This window comes from Protopterus annectens, chromosome 4.part1 (assembly GCF_019279795.1).
Source record: "Protopterus annectens isolate FY-2018-M chromosome 4.part1, PAN1.0, whole genome shotgun sequence".
NCBI classification, from domain to species: domain Eukaryota; kingdom Metazoa; phylum Chordata; order Ceratodontiformes; family Protopteridae; genus Protopterus; species Protopterus annectens.
Window position 1 is genome coordinate 982,108,417 of NC_056734.1, and position 23,239 is coordinate 982,131,655.

The window sequence follows — 23,239 nt, forward strand, 5'->3', positions numbered from 1 at the left end:
TACAGTATAGCTGCTGTTAGAGCAGGGCAGAAAACAAAGTTTAACTGCAGACAGAGCACTGCAGAACATAGAGAATAACTACAGACACAGCAGTACAGTAAACACAGTATAACTACAGATGCAGCAGTGCAATACACACAGTATAACTACAGACACAGTAGTGCAGAAGACACATTATAAATACAGACATGGAATTGCAGTACATGCTGCATAACTGCAAACACCTCAGTATAGAAGACACAGTACAAATACAGGCAGAGCATTCCAGTGCATACAGTAATAGTATGGACAGGACAGTGAACACAGTATAACTACAGACACAGCAGTGTTGTACACTCAGTATAACTAATGACAGAGCATGACCATGCACATAGTATAAGTATGAATAGAGCAGTGCAGCAAACACAGTATATCTACTAGCAGAGCAGTGTTCTGAACACAGTATAACTACTAACACACCAGTGCTGTGCACACAAGATAACTACAGACACAGCATTGCAGTACACACAGAATAACTATGCTCCAGACAGTATAATAAAAGACAATGTTGTACTGTACACACAGTGCAGTACACACACATTATAACTATGGCAGAGCAGTGCAGATCACACTGTATAACTACAGATAGAGCAGTGGAAAACACACAGCATAACTATGTGCAGACCAGTACAGTATATACAGTATAACTACAGATAAAACAGTGCTGTACAGATAGTATAAGTACAGACACAGCATTGCTGTACATGTAGTATAACTATGGACAGTGCAGTGCTGTACACATAGTATAAATACAGACATAGCAGTGCAATAAAGACAGTATAACTTTGGACAGGACAGTGCATTATACACAGTACAATCAACAGAGGAGCAGTGCAGTACACAAAGTATAAATACAAACTAGTGCAGTACATATAGTATAGCTACAGAAACAGCACTGTAGTACAAATAATATAACAATGAACACAGCAATGCAGAACACACAGTATCACTATAGGCATACCACTGTACTATATACAGTACAACTACAGACATACTACTGCAGTATATACTAGTATAACTGTAGACACAGCAGTGCAGTACACATAGCATAACTACAGTCAAAGCAGTACAGCACACACAGTATAACTACAGACAGAGCACTGCACTACATATAGTATAACTATACAGAGCAATGCAATACATATACTATAACTGCAGAGCAGTGCAGTACACACAGTAAATTACAGACAGAGCAGTGCAGTAAACACAATATCACTACAGACAGAACAGTACAGTACACACAGTACAGCAAGGACAGAGCGGTGCAGGACACACAGTATAAGTACAGACACAACAGTGCAGTGCACACAGTATAACTATGGACAGAACAGTGGAGTATATATAGTATAACTACAGACAGAACAGTTCAGTACATATAGTATTACTACAGACACAGCAGTGCATGAAACAGTATAGCTACAGGCACAAAAGTGTAGTACACAGAGAATAAATACAAAGTGGTGCAGGGGCACACAGTATAACTACAAAAAGAGCATTGCAGAAAACACAGTATGACTAAAGACACCACAGCACAGTATGCACATTATAACTACAGTCACAGCACTGCAGGATACACAGTATAACTAGAGAGAGATGGGGCAGTGCAGTACACACACACTATAATTATGGCAGAATTGTGCAGAATACAGTGTATAACTACAGACAGAGCAGTGCAGAACATGTAGTATAACTATGAACAGAGCAGTGCAGTACACACAGTATAACTATGTACAAAGCAGTACACTACATACAGTATAACTATAGACAGAACAGTGCCATACAAAGTGTATAACTACAGATACAGCATTGCAGTACATGTAGCATTGCTACGGACAGAGTAGTGTCATTCACACAGTACAAATACAGACACAGCAGTGCAGTAAAGACAGCATAACTATGGACAGAATAGTGCAGTATATGCAGTACAATAAAGGGCAGAGCAGTGCAGTAGACAAAGAATAATTACAGTCAAAGCAGTGCAGTACATATAGTATAACTACAGCTACAGCACTGCAGTATATACAGTTTAACAGCAGACAAAGCAGTGCAGTACACATAGTATAACCACAGACAGAGCAGTACAGTACACATAGTATAACTATGGACACAGCAGTTCAGAACACACTGTATAAACAATGGACAGGACAGTGGAGGACAGACAATATATAACTGCAGACAGAGCAGTGCAGTACATATAGTATAACTACAGATGGATCAGTGCAGTAAACACATTATAACTACAGACAGAATAGTACCATGCGCACAGTGTAACTATGGACAGAGAAGTGTACACATAGTATATCAAAGAACAGGGCAGTGCAGCACACACACACAGTATAATTACAGACACAGCAGTGTAGAATACATAGTATAACTACAATCAGAGTACTGCAGTACACATAGTATAATCAAGGACAGAGGAGTGCAGTGCACATAGTATAACTACAGACAGACCAGTGCAGAACAAATGGTATAACTACAGACACAGCACTGCAGTACACACAGTATAACTACAGATGCTGCATTTCAGTATGCACAGTATAATGAGAGAGCAGTGCAGTACACACATTATAACTACAGACAGAACAGTGCAGTATAAACTATGTAACTACATACAGAGCAGTGCAATATGCACAGTATACCTACAGACACAGCATGCAGCACACACAGTATAACTGCAGGCACAGTAGTGCAGAAAAAATAATATAACTGCAGACAGAACAGTGCTGGGCACTCAGTATAAGAAAAGGTAGACTAGTGCTGCACACAAAGTATAACTACACAGAGAGCAATGCAAAACACAACATGTAACTACCAACAGAGCAATACAGGAAACAGCAGAGCAGAACACACATTATAACCTGAGACAGAGAAGTGCAGAACACACAGTAAATTACAGACAGAGCAGTGCAGTAAACACAATATCACTACAGACAGAACAGTACAGTACACACAGTACATCAAGGACAGAACAGTGCAGGACACACAGTATAACTACAGACACAACAGTGCAGTACACACAGTATAACTATGGACAGAACAGTGGAGTATATATAGTATAACTACAGACAGAACAGTTCAGTACACATAGTATTACTACAGACACAGCGGTGCATTAAACAGTATAGCTACAGGCACAACAGTGTAGTACACAGAGAATAAATACAAAGTGGTGCAGGGGCACACAGTATAACTACAAAAAGAGCATTGCAGAAAACACAGTATGACTAAAGACACCACAGCACAGTATGCACATTATAACTACAGTCACAGCACTGCAGGATACACAGTATAACTAGAGAGAGATGGGGCAGTGCAGTACACACACACTATAATTATGGCAGAATTGTGCAGAATACAGTGTATAACTACAGACAGAGCAGTGCAGAACATGTAGTATATCTATGAACAGAGCAGTGCAGTACACACAGTATAACTATGTACAAAGCAGTACACTACATACAGTATAACTATAGAAAAAAAAAAAAAACAAACAAAAAAAAAAAAAATCCAGGTAAAGCAAGTGAGAGGCGACAAAATAACACAGCAATAGCGTATACTTATTTATTATCCGCCAGACAAAACTTCATCAGAGTAAAAAACAAGTGCCAAGCTCTTCATTTAAATACCAAAAAATCACATGATTAATTAAACAATTGTGAATACCTTAATTAAACTTAATTTGTTAAAAACAATAATAGTAATAGCCAACCAAACCATTTAATAAACCTGTAAAGGTTTATTTAATTAAAATGAGAATAAATAAAATTACCAGTTTTGTTAATATCCAACCTACGCTGTTTTAAGAAACATTTAATATTAATTGTTTCATTAAGGCCAGGAGCATTATCTGATTTTAATTTTATTTGCCAGTGTACCTCCCTCTGCAGCAGATAATTTTTAAAATCACCATCCCTCATGTCCTTATAACCAACTTCAAGAACTGAAAATAAAAATTTTTTGAAAGATGGACAGATCAGTGAGTGTTTAAATAAGGCGTTCTTCTCATCCTTAGTTTTAATAGAATATAGATGTTCCCTAATTCTAACTTTAAGCTCCCTGGTGGTCATTCCTATGTAAAATGAAGTACACGTTGAACACTGTGCAATATAAATCACCCCACTTGTATTACAATTTACATAGCCAGGTACCTCTAGGATCCTACTGAAACTACTCACTGAAATGTGCGGCCCGGTGGAAATAAACCGACAAACATTACATTGGTTACACATATACATACCACGTTTGTGGGTCTCAGAATGAATAGCCCTATTCTGTTGGAATTCCAAAATCCGTTTTAAATTAAACCCGTTTTTCTGAACAAAAATGGGTTTTTCACCTAAGGCATTAAACATATCCTTGTTACCTTTAATAATGCCCCAATTTTTCTTGATAATATTTTGAACACCCCAACAATCAGAACTCATTTCCAGGGAACAAATAAGATTAGCATTCAATTTATTTTCCTGATTATTTTTAGGGGAAAAATCTCCTTTGTCTTTTTCTTTTTCAAAATTTAATAAAGGAAAATATTTATTACTTCTTAGAGACAAAACATTCTCCCTAGCATTATTTAAAATAGCTGAATCATATCCCCTTTGAATAAATAGGGAACAAATAAAATCAAGTTCCTTTGACAGGTCCGCTTCCTTAGACGTCATGCGGCTTGCCCGAATGAATTGTCCCCTGGGAATGTTATTAATTACATACTTAGGATGCCCACTTCTGTAGTGTAAATATCCATTGTTAAAAGTTTTCTTTCGAAAAATACTGCTGTGTAGCCTATTTTCGTCAAAATCCCATTTCAGTAAGATATCTAAAAAATCAACATTAAACCCCTTGGTACCAATAGTAAATTTTAAATAATCAGAAAACATGTTAATGTCTTTATAAAAGTGATCTACAGTAGTAGTATCACCCTCAATTATAAAAAATAAATCGTCCATAAATCTACAAAAGAAAGAAACATTATATTTTTCAGCTAAGGTGGGAAGAAATTGTTTCTCCCACCAAGCCATGACCAAATTGGCAAAAGCTGGGGCGGCTGAGGAACCCATAGCCACCCCTCTCTTTTGCCGATAATAAGTCTTATCAAAAAGAAAAAAATTGTTTTCTAAGGTGACTTCCATCAACCTACACAACAAAGAAACCATACCATTAGTAAAATTTAAACAACTTGAGTTTAAAAAACTCCTTATGGCTTCTACCCCCTCTGAATGGGGAATACAGGTAAAGAGCGAAATTACATCAAGGGTGAACATAACCTGCTTACTTGGATGAAAACCACTGGTGTTAACAAAATGGTTTATTTTTTTCAGAAAATCCCAAGAATCCCTTATGAAAGAAGGTTGCATGGAAACAATAGGCCCAAGTGTTGCATCTAAAAACAAAGAAATCCCCTCAGTGACTGAATGGGGCGCGGAAACTATTGGTCGGAAGGGTGGATTTAATAATGATTTGTGAGCCTTTGGGATGCCAAAGAGTACCCCTATCCTAGGCTGTTCGATGGTACAGAACTCATATAGTTCGGGACTAATTTCATGGTTCATAAGGGCATCATATAAATATGCCTTAACAAAACGGAAACAACGTTTAATGTCAAATAATGAAATAGTCTCATACTCATCCTTATTTTCTAAAAGTTCTAACATACCCTTAGTATAGGATTCCTTGGTCATAATGACTATATTGTTCCCTTTGTCGCTTTTCATGAAGCGAAATTCATTAGTTAATTTTTGTAATCTCCTTAGGGCCTGCTTTTCTTCCTGGGTTAAATTGTTAGTTAGATTGGAATAATTACCTAACAAACCTTCAACTTCTTGAGTACAAATTTCCTCAAAAATCTTTAAGGTATGATGTAATTTTGGACAAAAAAATGAAGGTTTGATAAAGGTACGATCCATTGAAGGTAATTCATGCAACAAATAGTGCAAATTCAATTTTCTAGAATATCTCTTAATGTCAATAATAGTACGCACATAATTAGCCCTAACTTGGGGAACAAAATTTAAACCTAGTTTTAATACATTAAGTTCCACCTGATCAAAAACATGGTTTGTTAGATTGACAATACAAAAATGGTCATTAATTCCTTCTATGTTTCCTCCCCCGAAGATTGGGAGCTTAGAAAAGTTCGACTCCTTGTGGAGATTGTCTTTGTTGATGTTGTTTGGTTCCTTCGGTTTGAAAAAGGACCAGATGGTAATGGGGGGTTAGCGTTCGCCAATCCAACCCCCACAACAACAACGCCCCCATTGTTCTTAATGTTGGTATCACCAGACACCAAGGGGGGAAAATTCTCAACATCTGTTAAAAAGTCATTGTTTTCAGCATGCCCGTTCTGGTCAGAATAATTTCTGACCAAAGATGGTTTGGTAGCTGCTCTTGCAAATGTTTTAGGCCTATGCTGGTCAAAAAACCTGACCCCCTTTGACGAATGGTTAGAACCATGGCTGTCGCCAACATCTGCTGCAGATTTAGCCGCAGAAACCCAATGTCCACCCTTCATAGCTTGATTATTGCTGCCAACAGTTTTGTAAGTTTTGTTTGGGACCCCAAAATTAGCATAAGCTAAATTGTTCTTGTAAGAGTCAAGATCCCTTAACAACTTTGTGTGTTTTCTGTTAATATTATCCAAGGAAAACTGTTCCGTTTCCTTGGATACAGATTCAAAAAATTCAAGAAACTTTACTTCGCCCAAGTTCTGTTTAAAATAAGTCTCCAGGTTCATAATCTCCTCTTTAATCAACTCCATTTTAGAGATGTTATTGTCCGCCAGCAGTCTTAGGAACCTAAGACCTGCGTCGTTGAAAAAACCAGTTAGAACAGTAAAAAAGGCATCACCTACTTGTACCCCATTAGGGCACTTAAAGAATCGTAGTCCCTTTGGGACGATGTTCAGTTCTAAACAACGTTCAAAATAACTATTTTCAACGTGTATGGCATCGTACCTTTTAAGATGTTTTACTAACTGCACACGCTTTTGGTTGAAATCCTCGTTGTAGAAGGTGTTCGGAATTCCTTCAGCTGTTCCTAATTCCTTAAAGGGATTATCCGCACGGTCAAAGAAGTCCTGTAAGGTTACCCGACCCATAATGCGCTGTTGGTTAAAGCCTACCGGCTTATTGGAACGTACGACATCTTCCGAATCAACCCTTGCAGCTGGCTCACTGTGGAGTGCTACCGGACTGGAAGCTGTAATAGTTGTTTCCGGATCATGACTTCTGGAGACTAGAACTTTTAGCGAGTTTCTGATTTCTGTAAGAGTTGCTAATAGCAACATGTTTAAGTTCCCAGTTTCGGCAGATGGAGTGGCATGAATGCTGAGATTCAGCAAAGGGTCCTCAAATGCTTCAGCCATAAGGTAACCAATAAAACAAAAATCAAACGAAATAACCAAATAAACAAAAATCCAGGTAAAGCAAGTGAGAGGCGACAAAATAACACAGCAATAGCGTATACTTATTTATTATCCGCTTTCGTACAAAACTTCATCAGAGTAAAAAACAAGTGCCAAGCTCTTCATTTAAATACCAAAAAATCACATGATTAATTAAACAATTGTGAATACCTTAATTAAACTTAATTTGTTAAAAACAATAATAGTAATAGCCAACCAAACCATTTAATAAACCTGTAAAGGTTTATTTAATTAAAATGAGAATAAATAAAATTACCAGTTTTGTTAATATCCAACCTACGCTGTTTTAAGAAACATTTAATATTAATTGTTTCATTAAGGCCAGGAGCATTATCTGATTTTAATTTTATTTGCCAGTGTACCTCCCTCTGCAGCAGATAATTTTTAAAATCACCATCCCTCATGTCCTTATAACCAACTTCAAGAACTGAAAATAAAAATTTTTTGAAAGATGGACAGATCAGTGAGTGTTTAAATAAGGCGTTCTTCTCATCCTTAGTTTTAATAGAATATAGATGTTCCCTAATTCTAACTTTAAGCTCCCTGGTGGTCATTCCTATGTAAAATGAAGTACACGTTGAACACTGTGCAATATAAATCACCCCACTTGTATTACAATTTACATAGCCAGGTACCTCTAGGATCCTACTGAAACTACTCACTGAAATGTGCGGCCCGGTGGAAATAAACCGACAAACATTACATTGGTTACACATGTACATACCACGTTTGTGGGTCTCAGAATGAATAGCCCTATTCTGTTGGAATTCCAAAATCCGTTTTAAATTAAACCCATTTTTCTGAACAAAAATGGGTTTTTCACCTAAGGCATTAAACATATCCTTGTTACCTTTAATAATGCCCCAATTTTTCTTAATAATATTTTGAACACCCCAACAATCAGAACTCATTTCCAGTGAACAAATGAGATTAGCATTCAATTTATTTTCCTGATTATTTTTAGGGGAAAAATCTCCTTTGTCTTTTTCTTTTTCAAAATTTAATAAAGGAAAATATTTATTACTTCTTAAAGACAAAACATTCTCCCTAGCATTATTTAAAATAGCTGAATCATATCCCCTTTGAATAAATAGGGAACAAATAAAATCAAGTTCCTTTGACAGGTCCGCTTCCTTAGACGTCATGCGGCTTGCCCGAATGAATTGTCCCCTGGGAATGTTATTAATTACATACTTAGGATGCCCACTTCTGTAGTGTAAATATCCATTGTTAAAAGTTTTCTTTCGAAAAATGCTGCTGTGTAGCCTGTTTTCGTCAAAATCCCATTTCAGTAAGATATCTAAAAAATCAACATTAAACCCCTTGGTACCAATAGTAAATTTTAAATAATCAGAAAACATGTTAATGTCTTTATAAAAGTGATCCACAGTAGTAATATCACCCTCAATTATAAAAAATAAATCGTCCATAAATCTACAGAAGAAAGAAACATTATTAAGTTTAATTAAGGTATTCACAATTGTTTAATTAATCATGTGATTTTTTGGTATTTAAATGAAGAGCTTGGCACTTGTTTTTTACTCTGATGAAGTTTTGTACGAAAGCGGATAATAAATAAGTATACGCTATTGCTGTGTTATTTTGTCGCCTCTCACTTGCTTTACCTGGATTTTTGTTTATTTGGTTATTTCGTTTGATTTCAGTATAACTATAGACAGAACAGTGCCATACAAAGTGTATAACTACAGATACAGCATTGCAGTACATGTAGCATTGCTACGGACAGAGTAGTGTCATTCACACAGTACAAATACAGACACAGCAGTGCAGTAAAGACAGCATAACTATGGACAGAATAGTGCAGTATATGCAGTACAATAAAAGGCAGAGCAGTGCAGTAGACAAAGAATAATTACAGTCAAAGCAGTGCAGTACATATAGTATAACTACAGCTACAGCACTGCAGTATATACAGTTTAACAGCAGATGAAGCAGTGCAGTACACATAGTATAACCACAGACAGAGCAGTACAGTACACATAGTATAACTATGGACACAGCAGTTCAGAACACACTGCATAAACAATGGACAGGACAGTTGAGGACAGACAATATAACTGCAGACAGAGCAGTGCAGTACATACAGTATAACTACAGATGGATCAGTGCAGTAAACACATTATAACTACAGACAGAATAGTACCATGCACACAGTGTAACTATGGACAGAGAAGTGTAGTACACATAGTATATCAAAGAACAGGGCAGTGCAGCACACACACACAGTATAATTACAGACACAGCAGTGTAGAATACATAGTATAACTACAATCAGAGTACTGCAGTACACATAGTATAATCAAGGACAGAGGAGTGCAGTGCCACATAGTATAACTACAGACAGACCAGTGCAGAACAAACAGTATAACTACAGACACAGCACTGCAGTACACACAGTATAACTACAGATGCTGCATTTCAGTATGCACAGTATAATGAGAGAGCAGTGCAGTACACACAGTATAACTACAGACAGAACAGTGCAGTATAAACTGTGTAACTACGTACAGAGCAGTGCAATATGCACAGTATACCTACAGACACAGCATGCAGCACACACACAGTATAACTGCAGGCACAGTAGTGCAGAAAAAATAATATAACTGCAGACAGAACAGTGCTGGGCACTCAGTATAAGAAAGGGTAGACTAGTGCTGCACACAAAGTATAACTACACAGAGAGCAATGCAAAACACAACAAGTAACTACCAACAGAGCAATACAGGAAACAGCAGAGCAGAACACACATTATAACCTGAGACAGAGAAGTGCAGAACACACAGTATAACTACAGACAGAGCAGTGCAGTATATGCAGTACAACTACAGACAAAGCAATGCCAAAGACACAGTATTACTAAAGACACAGCAGTGCAGCACATACAGTGTAACTAAAGCAGAGCAGTACAGTACAGAAAGTATATCTATAGACAGAGCAGTGCAGAACACACAGTAAAACTACAGAGAAGTGCCCTACACTGAGTATAACTATAGACACTGCAGTGCAATACAGAGTATACTTACAGACAGAACAGCACAGTACACACAGTAAAACCACAGACAGAGCAGTGCAGTATGCTCAGTATAAATACAAACACAGCAGTTCAGAACTCACAGTATAACTACAGACAGAGCAATGCAGTACACACAGGAAAACTGCAGACATAGAGGTGCAGTACACTATATAACTATGGCACAGTAGTACAGACCACATGACATAACTATGGATAGAGCAGTGCGCAATACAAAATATGACTACAAACAGAGCAGTGCCAGATACACAAGAAAACTGCAGACACAGAGGTGCAGCACACTGTATAACTATGGCACAGCAGTGCAGACCACATAATATAACTACGGATAGAACAATGCACAAAACACAGTATTTCTACAAACAGAGCAGTACAGGATACACAATATAACTACATACACAGAAGTGCAGAACACAAAGTAATCTACAGACATATAAGTGTTGAGCACACAGTATAAAAAGAAGTTATATACTTACCATAATGTTCCATGTGAGTCATCCGTCTCACCTTCATTCTTTACTTATGGCTTCGGAACCGATATTTGGTTCCATCTCGGCTGTTTACAAAAGCTCGAGGGCTTCAACTAGCTCTTGGCTTATTCCCTATTCCATAATGCTCTAGTGCCTTCCTCAGATCTTGTTTGTTCATGTACCCTTATATATATATATATATATATATATATATATATATATATATATATATATATATATATATATATAAACATACCAACTGTCTAGAAGATTAGAATAGGGTCAAAGCTAAGGAGGTGCCAATTAGATATCTCTTGATCCATTAGACGCTACAGACTGGGGGTTGGAGGGTGGGATGTAAGAATGAAGGCGAGATGGATAACTCACATGGAATGTTATGGTAAGTACATAACTTCTTTATGTGATGTTGTCCTATCTCATCTTCATTCTTTACTGATGGGACAGAGTCCCTAGCACCATGATCTTTGGTGGTTCACGGGAGTGTATTCTTCATAACAGTGGACCCAAAGGAGGCCCTGTCCCTGGAGTCCAATTCTACTTTGTAATGAGTGATAAAGGTATGAGGCATCGCCCAAGTTGCTGCTGCTTAAATGGTATCTATTGGCAACCTGGCATGAAATGCAGAAGAAGTAGAAACTGCTCTAGTAGAATGAGCCTTTATTTTGTTTGGCAGTTGTTTATTCACTGAATTATATGTGAACAAAATGCATTCTGTTAACCACCTAGATAAATTGGATTTTGCTACAGGTGCACCTTTCTTGGCATCAGAAAATGAAACAAACAGTTGATCATACTTTCTAAACTCTTTTGTTCTATGTAAATAGAAAAGGAATTGTCTATGAACATCCAGCATATATTCTGCCTTGTTGCCATACAGGCATGTCTATGGACTGATTTAGATTGGACTCTCAACATACTTTTGGCAGAAAAGACAGGTTTGTACGTAGTTATACTCTATCATTGTAGAATAATAGGTAAGGAGGTTTGATTGATAATGCCTGCAGTTCTGATACCCTCCTAGCTGATGTTATGGCTTTTAAAAAGATAGTTTTCCATGTCAAAAATTTTAAGTGACATGAAGATGCAGGTTCAAAGGGGGGAAGAATTATTCTAGCTAGAACAAAATTTAGATTCCAAGGTGGTAGTGAGGGTTAATAGGTGGTCTCAAAAGATTAGTGCCTCTCAGAAAAGCTTTAGACAGTTTGTGGGACATAATGCTTGGACCATCAATTCCAAAGTGAAAATTCAAAATCACTGCCAATTGGACTCGAATAGTCGCTGCAGCTGCCCCCTCATTAAAATGTTTTGTCAAGAACTCCAGAATAGAAGCCATAGAAACTGAATAAGGATCAACATGATTCTCTGATGCCCAAACTGAAAATCTTTTCCATTTGCTAAGATATAACTTTCTTGTTGATGTCTTGTGTGAAGATATCAAAATGTGTCAAGCAGCCGATGAAAAATGTTGTAGCCTGGCTATGTTTGGAATTAGAGCAGCCAAGCTGTCAATTTGAGGGCTTGAAAGGATGTGTGAGGAATTCCCGATGAGTAAGTCAGAAGATCCGGCACTGGGTCCAGAATCCAAGATTCCTCCTGAAGATGAGGCCTCAAGAAGGGGAACCAAATTTGATGAGGCCAGTATGGGGCTATTAGTATTAAGGTCCTTCCCAATATGCTGGCTTTCTGAAGAACTTTGGGTATCAAAGGAAATGGGGGGAAAGCATAGAGGAGACCCGGGGGCCAATCATGCACTAGTGCATCCCTTGGGGGATTCCTCGGAGGGGGAATTTGGGCAAAGTAGCTGCTGCATTTTGTATTTGTGGACATGACAAAGAGATCACAGCAAGGCTGGCCCCATCTGCAGAAAATCATTTCTGCTACTTCTTGCTTGAGGGACCACTTGTGGGGCATCAATATTTCTCTGCTGAGTTTGTCCGCAATCATGTTGGATTTCCCCGGGATGTGCTTTGCTATCAGAAAGCATTGAGAGGATGTTGCCCACTACCATACTCTCAGGGCCTCTCAACAAAGGGGATAACATTTGATTCCTCCTTGTTTGTTTATATACCATACAACAGACATGTTGTCTGTCTGGATTGCAATTGTTCCTAATGGAAGAGAGTCCTGGAATGCTTGCAATGCTAGTAGCACCACTCTCATCTCTAGGATATTGATATGCAAATGGGCCTCATGATCCTGCCACGTACCTTGGGCTGATCTTCCCTGATAATGTTCTCCCCATCTGGGAAGCATCCGTGGTCACCATGGCTAGTGGAATTGGGAGAATAAAAGGTCAGCCTAATGTCACTTGGTCTGAGTGAAGCCACCAGTGTAGATCTTTCCTGCAAGATTCCATCAGTATTATCTGGTGAAACATTGATAGTTCCTGCATGGACCACTGTGTGAAAAGAAGCCATTGTAGAATTCTCATGTGCGTACGAGCTTGAGGAATTACACTGATTACTGCTGCCATCATACCCAGTACTTTGAGAACTTCCCTTGCTTGAGTTTTTGTTTTGAACAGGAGGCCCAACACTTGCACTCGAAGGACCTGTATCCTTTCTATTAGAAGCTTTACCATCATTGTAGTTGCATTTAAATCTGCACCTACAAAGATGATATGTTGAGATGGCAATAAGGCAGATTTTTTTGTAGTTTATAGTAATCCCTAAATGTGCAAATGAACAAATGAATCCAAGTAAGCCAGTAAAATTACTCCTGGAAAAATGAATCCAAGTGTAGAAAAACAAGAGATAATACCACAGCAAAATGTATTTATTAAAATTCCAACACACTTGTAAAGGCATTAGAAACAAAAGATGAGAACTTTTGGCTTTCACCTTCTTCAGATCTCTTGTTTTCCTACACCTAAATGCACAAATAGCTGTAAGGTGGTATCTTTTGCTTGTATTAGGAGATGCTTGGTGGTGGCAGTTAGGAGCTAGTCATCTAGGTATGGAGACACCCAGAATCCTAAACATCTCAGGTGAGGCGTGACCACTGCCATACATTTGGTGAACACTCTGGGGCTGTAGTGAGACCAAAGGGCAGAGCTCGAAATTGGTTATGACTGGCTCCTAGCTGAAAGTGCAGATGACTCCTGGATGGCATGTCCATTATTTTGTGGTAGTACACATTCTGGAGGTCTATAAAGCACATCTAGTTATCTTTTCCCAGGAAGGAAGTATCGACTGCAGTGTGACCATCCAGAACTTTGTCTTTTTTACTGATTTGTTCAGTCTGCTGAGATCCAATATCAGTCTCCAGTCCCCTGTTTTTTTTGGAACCAAAAAGAACCTTGAGTAAGTCCCAGATCCTATCTGGTCTGTGGGGACTTTTTGGATGACTCTTTTTTCTAGCAACTTCTGAATTTCTATGGTTGCTTGATCCCTGTGATTGGGTGGAGCATCCAGGATCTTTTTGCTTCATGGAGGTGGCATTGAAAAGGGTATTGAGTAGCTACTGGATATGATACTTTGTACCCACTTGTCTTTTGTTATTTTTAGCCAGGCATCTGGGTACAAAGATAAGTGACCCCAACTGCCTCCAGAGTGGGACAGGCAGGCCTCCTTTCAGGAGTGCTGAAAGGGCTTACTGAAGAATGATTCACAGTTGTTCTGGTTCTGCAGACCCCCTCTGCCACTTGGTCGGTGTCTTTCATTATTATCTCCTCCACTGCCCCTGGAGGAAGGTTCACAAAGTCTGTCTTGAAAAACTCTCTGGGATTTCCAAAACCATATCTTTCTCCCTTTTTGTCCCTCGGGATAGGGTCTAGAAGGAGTGGAAAAACAGACCCTGACAGCAGAGAGAGTTTTCCCTTCCTGTTCACATCTCGTTAGTGTCTCTTTAACCTTAGGTCTGAATTGAGACAAGCCATCAAAGGGGGTGTTAATAAAGGATGACTTGAAGGGTTATGTGAAATTACACAAGCACATCCAGGAATGTCTCCTAAGGGCAACTCCTGAACCCACTGACATACTTGCTCCATTGGCTGCATAAAAGATTAGCCTCATGGATGAGCTCACTATGGAATTAAGGGTGGAGAGCTGGGATACCTTGTCTGCTATCCTCTCAGCTACTGAACCCTGGAGAGTGTCTCCAAGCTCTTTAAGGAGATCTCTTTGTAATCTAGTGAAGTGGGTTAGGACTTAAGCGTAAAGGTCGTTGAAGAAAACATGCGCTTTCTGTATCTATCCATTGTATGCGAATCTTTGTTTGGAGGATGAACAGAAGTGGACATTTCCGATAACTCCTTTTTAGTGGAGGCTGACACCACCATAGCATCTACAGGAACACCTTTTGTCAAAAAAGTTTTATTTTCAGGGGAAGTGGTAAACTTATTTGGCCTCCTAGGGATGGGCTCCACTGTGTCTGGAGACTCCTATGCTTTTTGACAAACTAGTTCCATAAGCTCATCGAAAGGTGGAGGCACTCAAGTGATGGAAGGTCGAGACCCAAAAGCCTTCAGGTAAACAGACTCCTCATCAGAAGGGGTGATGAGCTTCCAGCCACCTCTCTGTTTCAGGATCTCTAGGATGTTAGTAAATGAGATCTCCTCAGAGGGCAACTGTGGGGACCCTTCTGCTTCATCAAGGTCTGTGTCTGACATGACTGACTCCTGCGGGGAATCCAGGTGCTTCCTCTTGCATGTTTTCTTCCGGGGACCTCTTTGGAAGGGTATTCTGGAGAGGTTTCAGAAGAAAAGGATTCACCCACCGGTGCATTCTGAGGCTCTGGGTCTCTATGCCTGTGTGGAATCGGTTGTGCTGAGATGGACACCTGTGCCCTATGGAGTGGAATGGCTGGACCTGAAGGTGGGGCTATCTCTGCGGACAGTGCTCTCCTCATAGCCTCGAAAGCCCCTGCCCATGATCTGAGAAAACCTCCACCTCCGAAGAACCAGAAGGCCTCCCCAGCACTATAGGGGTAGGCTCCAAAGCAGAGGTAGGAGCGGAGCTCATGCACACCAAGGCCCTCAGAGGCAAGATCGGATCCGACAAAAACTTGGCCCAACTCTCCTCCTCAGACCCGACCAGTGAGTTGCAGCTCCTAGACCCCTCAGATGGCACCGAGGTAGTTGGAGCAGTCAGATCTGAAGATCCTGGTGCAGGTTTCAGTCCCAACAGATCCACCATAATCAGCTCCACACATTCAGGCTCTGAAACCACAGTTCGGGTCAGAGGAGGAATCAAAGTAGAAGGGATAGGTCTGGTTGGTTCCAAGGCCTTCTGGGTCAGTTCCAACAAAAGTTTAGCCAGAGCTGGTGTCCTCAATAGTCTCTGCACCACACAATCCACATCAAAATCAGAAAGACTTCTAGAGGATCTAGATGAGGGAACTGGAGATGTTGCTACTTGTAATAAGGGAGACCTTAATGTAGGAGATACCAGCTCCAAGGCAGGATACCAGCTTCTTACTTGAAAAACCAACAGCTCTGATTCCAGTGGAGCTGAGGTAGATGGTTTCTTGGAATCAACAGCTTTGGAAACTGTCAGAGACATTCCGGGTGCTTTCTTTAATGGCTGTGACCCTTCCGAGGTAGAAGGGGATAACCTTTTTGAACTCTTTGTCTTGTCCGATGTAGGTGACATAGATTTTTTTATGTGGACTTTGACCCTGTCCTAGGGCTTCTGTAAAGGGAGATTTCAGCAGACCTTTTAATATCAATTTATTTTTTCTCTCCTGGAGTACCCTGGAGCTAAAGGAGTGGCATGTGGTACATGACTCCTGTAAGTGAATTGCCCCCAAGCAGCATACACACTCTGTGTGTCCATCCGTGATTGACATCTTTTGACCACACTTTGGGCACTTTTTGAAACCCGAAGGTTTAACCTCTTTTCCTTCGTTAACAGTATCAATTAAGTAGTAACAATCTCTGCAGCTCTCTAATTTAAATGAGCTGAGTATAACTAAGTAAAGTGTGAAGAAAAAAGCACCAAAAGGAACAACAAACACACAACCAGAACTTCGGTCTTATATATGAATACTTATAAACTTTTTTTTTTTTTTTGGCAGCCACTAGGACAGAGAAAAGAAGAAAAGAGCCCTCTAAGTTAAACGGGCTGTGTTCTAATAAAAAGGCGAGCTACAGAAAAGAAAATAGCAACAACAGCACACTTCTAATATATATATGTAAACAAAAGCAATTACAACTGTCTGTAACAAAGCCGGCACAGTCATCACAAGTACACAGTGAAAAAACTGTCACTAAACGACAGGAAAGCAAAATCCTAATTAATATTTCTTTTTAAACAGCTCTTTTTATGCAGTACATCAAATAAAAAACTTCTTGAAAATAAACGGGATAGGGGTATGTAGGCCTAAACATAACACAGCCAGAAATATATTGAAATACACTAAATATCAAGCCAAAAACTAACAATCTACTCTAAGAGCAAACACACTACACACAACAATATACGTTAGGTATCTTAAAGGTAGCACAAATATTGAAGAAGAAAAAAGTATTCAACTTAGCCAGAGCTAGAAGAATCACCCGATCTGTTTCAGCAGCAAACAAGATCTGGGGAAGGCACTAGAGCATCATGGGATAGGGAATAAGCCACGAGTTAGTTGAAGACCTCGAGCTTGTGTAAACAGACGAGTAGGAACCAAGGATCGGTTCTGAACCCATCAGTAAAGAATAAATGCGAGATAGGACAACTTCACATCTACAGACAGAGCAGTGCAGTACAGTACACACAGTATAACAAGGACAAAGCAGTGCAGCACACGCATTATAACTACAGACACAACTGTGAAGTACATAGAGTATAACTACTGACACAGCAGAAACCAACAAAAAAAGGCAGACGCCAAAAATCCTTCAATAAAAGCACTTTCGTCAAGTTTATTCCACTCAACTTCTTCAGACCCAGAACTGGCACCAATATCCAAAACTACAGCAAAGCACTATATGAGCATTTATATAGATGCATGGAATCAGGAATAACCGACAGGACTAAATCATCCTCCTCAAGGAAGAGTAAACCTGTCTGGTGGACATCTGCAATAAATAAACTCTATAACAAAAGGAAAAAAAATGCTGTCCAAGACCAAGAAAGAGCAGGTGCCCAAATGGAAGCAATGTCTCCTTAGCCTGAACAAGCAAATAAGAGCACTAGTGAAATCCTCCAAAGCAAACTTCAAGTCCAAATTGGCCACATCTACTAGAGACAATCATAAGGCCTTCTACACATATGTCCGCAACCTCAAAGGAAGCACCCAGATCTGTTCAGAAATGGTGGTCAAGGACACCAAATATACAAATGCTGTAGATATAGCAAACTTGCTGGCTGACAGATTCACTGAAAACTTTACCCCTCTGTCCCCACCATCATAGGCTGCATCCTACATGAACTCAGGCAGTAACATGGATCACCATTAGGCACCCTATTCAACCAAAGCCTGAGTACTGGCTTCATCCCAGCTGAATGGAAGACAACCACTGTCATCCCTTTACACAAAGATGGACATCCACAGATCTAGGAAAATACAGACCCATCAGCCTAACTAGCCTAATCTGCAAGGCCATGGATTGGATTATCATGGATCTCATTAGCAAGGACATTGGCAACCTCCAAACACTTGATCCCACACAGTTTGGCTTCATCAAGGGGAGGTCATGTCTGCTAAATTTGGTCAAGTTCTTTGAGACAGTCACCAAAACCATGGATGAGGGGAAGATGGTGCATGCCACCTACCTTGGACCTGGCCAAAGCCTTTGACTCTATTCCCCACTCGGACATAATAGATAAACTCTCTCAGCTAGGCATCAATCCATATGTTACCAGATGGGTAGCAAACTGATGCACTGATAGAACCCATGTATTCAAAATAGGGGAAGCCACCTCAAGCAGTAGACCCGTAACAAGCGGCGTACCCCAGGGTTCGATCTTGGGGCCTCTGTTATTTGGGATATACTTTTCTGAGGTGCAGGCCAAAATCATTGGGCTATGGTGGACCAAGTTTGCAGATGACTACAAGCTGGGTGCTGACATCAATTCCCCTAGTGATGTGGACATCCTCCAAGAGGGTCTCACTCAGATAAATAACTGGTTACAGAAACATGGCCTCAAGCTGAATACCAAAAAAATGCATCATAATTCCCTTGAGTGATGTCCCCACAAATTATTACATTAATAACAATCAGTCATGAGGGGATTTGGGTACCCAGGTTGATAGCAACCTGACGTTGACCATCATGTTGCTTCTATGGTACAGAAAGCCTTCTACATGGCCCACCTCATAAGTAAGGGCATGTTATCCAGGGACAAGGAGGTCATAACAGCCCTGTATTCTTCCCTTATAAAGCCCATTATTGAGTACAATGCACCTTTCAGCATGTACCTTACAAAGCACATGCAGCAGCTGGAAAGACCACAGAGGTTCCTCACCAGGAGAATACAGGGCCTCAAACGTCTACCATACACAGATAGGCTAAAGGCCCTATCCCTCTACTCAGTTTCATACTGACTCCTCAAAGGGACCTCTGGCATACAAGGTGATCATGGACCCCACCTTGATGGGACTGCTACATATCCGCAAGTCAAGCTCCACTCCAGTAACCTGCATGTGTGGCCTCAACCTGGTCTGTGACATTAACAAGACTTGTTGGCAGGACAGATTTGTGTCCCAGAGACTCCCTCATCTATGGAATAGACTCCCTCTCCACATCAAGCAGAGTACCTGTTTACCCCTTTTTAAGCGCAACCTAGATAACTGGATGGGAAACAGAAAATATACCCCTGGGATTCCACCCATGTTCCTGCTGGACAGGGGCATTGGGTGCTAATTTGTCTAAACATGGGCTAAACTCTTGACTAGGCTTATAAGGGCCTCAGGGCCAGTAGCCTAGTAACCTCCTATGATAAATACAGACACAGCTGTGAAGAACACACATTATTATGGACAGAGCAGTGCAGTACACATAGCAAAAGTAGAGACAAAGAAGTGCAGTACACCATATAACTATTGCACAACAGTGAAGATCACATGATATAACTACAGAGAGAGCAGTGCAGAACACACAGTATAACTATAGACAGAGCAGTTCAGAAGACATGATACAACTATTGACAGAGTACTGCAGAACACACAGTATAACTACAGACAGAGCAGTGCAGTACACATAATATAACTACACATACATCAGTGCAGTACACACAGTATAACTTTGACAGAGCAGTGCAGAACACGATATAAATATGAACAGACTAGTGCAGCACACATAGTACATTTATGGACAGATTAGTGCAGTACATAAAGTATAACCAAGGACAGAGCAGTGCTGTACAAGCAGTGTAACTACAGACACAGCATTGCAGTACTTGTAGCATAACTATGGATAGGATAGTGGAGTACACACAGTATACTCAAGGAAAGTGCAGTGCAGTACACACAATAACTACAGACACAGCAGTGTAGCACACTATTATAACTACAGAGACAGCAGTTCAGTATACAAAGTAATACTACAAATACAGCAGTGCAATATACTCAATATAACTATGGCAGAGCAGTGCGGAACACACGGTATACCTAGAGACAGAGCAGTGCAAGACACAGAGTATAACTACACATACAGCAGTGGAGTACACACAACGAAACTACAGAAAGAGCAGAGTAGGACACATGATATAGCTTCTGCCAGAAAAGTGTAGAACACAGTAAAACTGCAGATGGAGCAGCACAGTACACACAGTATACCTACAGACACAGCAGTGCACACAGTATAACTATGGCAGAGCAGTGCAGAACACAGAATATAAATGCAGACAGAGCAGTGCGATGCAAACAGTATAATTTCAGACACAACAGTGCTACACACAGTATAACTGCAGATAGAGTAGTGAAGTACATACTTAATAACAAAGGAAAGAGCAGTGCAGTGCACACAGTATAACTATAGATTGTACAGTATAGTGGACGCAGTGTAAGTATGGAGAGAGACGTGCTGTACACACAGTATAACTTCAGATATAGAACTGCAGTACATGCAGTATAACTATGGACAGAACAGTGCAGTACACACAATTTAACTACAGACACAGCAGTGTAATACACACAGTGCAGTACACACAGTATAGCTGCAGATACAGCAGTGCAGTAAACCCAGTATAACTACTAACAAAGTACTGTAGAACACACAGTATAACTCTGGATAGAGCAGTACAGTACACAGAGTATAAGCAAGGAGAGAGCAGTGCAATACACACACAGTACAACTACAGACACAGCATTGCAGTGCATGCACTGTAACTATGGGCAGGTCAGTGAAGAACACAGTATAAATATTGACACAGCAATGCAGTATACACAGCATAACTATGGAGAGAAGGCAGAGCAGAATGCAGAGTATAACTACAGACAGAGCAGCACAGTACACACAGTATATCTAGAGAGACAACAGTGCAGTTCATACAGTATAACTACAGACACAGCAAAGCACTACTCATAGTATCACTACAGACACAATATTACAATACGCACAGAATAACTATGGCTGAGCAATGCAGAACACATGATGAATCTATGTACAGAGCCATTCAGAACACACAACATAACTAAAGACACAGCAGTGTAGTGCAGACAGTATAACTACAGACAGAGCAGTGCAGAGCACATGATATAACTACTAATACAGCAGTGCAGAACACGCAGTATAACTACACACACAGCAGTGCAGTACACATAGTGTAACTACAGGCACAGGAGTGCAGTGAACACAGTATAACTATCACAAAGCAGTGCAGGCCACCCAGTATAACTACAGACAGAGCAGTGCATTACACACAGTATAACTACAGGTATAACACTGCAGTACAAACAGTATAACTACAGACACAGCAGTGCACTACAAACAGTATTACTACATGCAGAGCAGATAAGTGCATACAGTGTAACTATGGACAGAGCAATGATGTACACACAGCATAACTACAGACACAGCAGTGGAGTACACACAGTACAACTTTGGCCAGGGCAGTACAGTGTGGAAAATATAACCAGGGAAAAAGTAGTGGAGTGCAAACAGTCTAAGTACAAACAGAGCAGTGTAGAACACACAGTACAACAACAGGCACTGTAGTGCAGTGCAGACAGTATGGCTATGGCACAGCAGTGCAGAACACATGATATAACTATGGACAGAGCACTGCAGAACACACAATATGATTACAGACAGGCCAGTGTCATACAAAACTGTATAACTACAGAGACAGCAGTGCAGTACACACAGTGTAACTACAGGCGCAGCACGGCAGTACACACAGAATATGTGTGGACAAAGGAGTGCAGTACAGACTGTAACTACATGCACAGCAGTACATTACATTTAGTATAACTGTGAACAGAGCAGTGCTATACACACAGTACAACTACAGACACTGCAGTGCAGAGCAGTGCAGAAAACAGGCTAAGATTATGGACAGAGAAGTGCAGTACACACAGTATAACTGCAGACACAGCAGTGCAACATACATGATATAACTATGGAGAGAGTAGTGCAATACATAAAGTATAACCAAGGACAGAGCAGTGCAGATCACACAGTATAAATACACATTGAGCAGTACAGTACACACAGTACAACTACTAAGAGAGTGGTGCTGTCCACACAGAATAATTACAGACACAGCAGTGCAGCACACACAGTATAACGTTGGACAAGACAGTGCAGAACACACAGTATAACTGCAGACACAGCAATGCAAGACACACAGTATAACTACAGACATAGTAGTACAGTACACACAGCAGAACTACAGACACAGGATTACAATGTATACTGTAAAACTATGGATAGTACAGTGAAGGACACAGTACAACTGCAGAAAGAGCAGTACTGTACACAAAGTATAACAACAGACAGAGCAATGAAGTACACTCAGTATAACTATGGACAAAGCATTGCAAAACACACAGTATAACTATGGACAGGACAGTGCCGGACACACAGTATAACTAAAAACAGAGTAGGGCCATGCACATGGTACAGCTACCAACATAGCAGTGCAGAATGTGTAGTATAACTAGAGAGACAGCAGTACAGGAGTCACAATATAACTATGAACAGACCAGTAGAGAATACACAGTATAACTATGGGCATAGCAGTGAAGCACACACAGTATAACTATGGACAGAGTAGAGCAGAACGCACAATATAACTCCAGAAAAATACAGTGCAACTACTGAAGAGCATTGCAGAACAAACAATTTAACTTTGGACAGAGCAG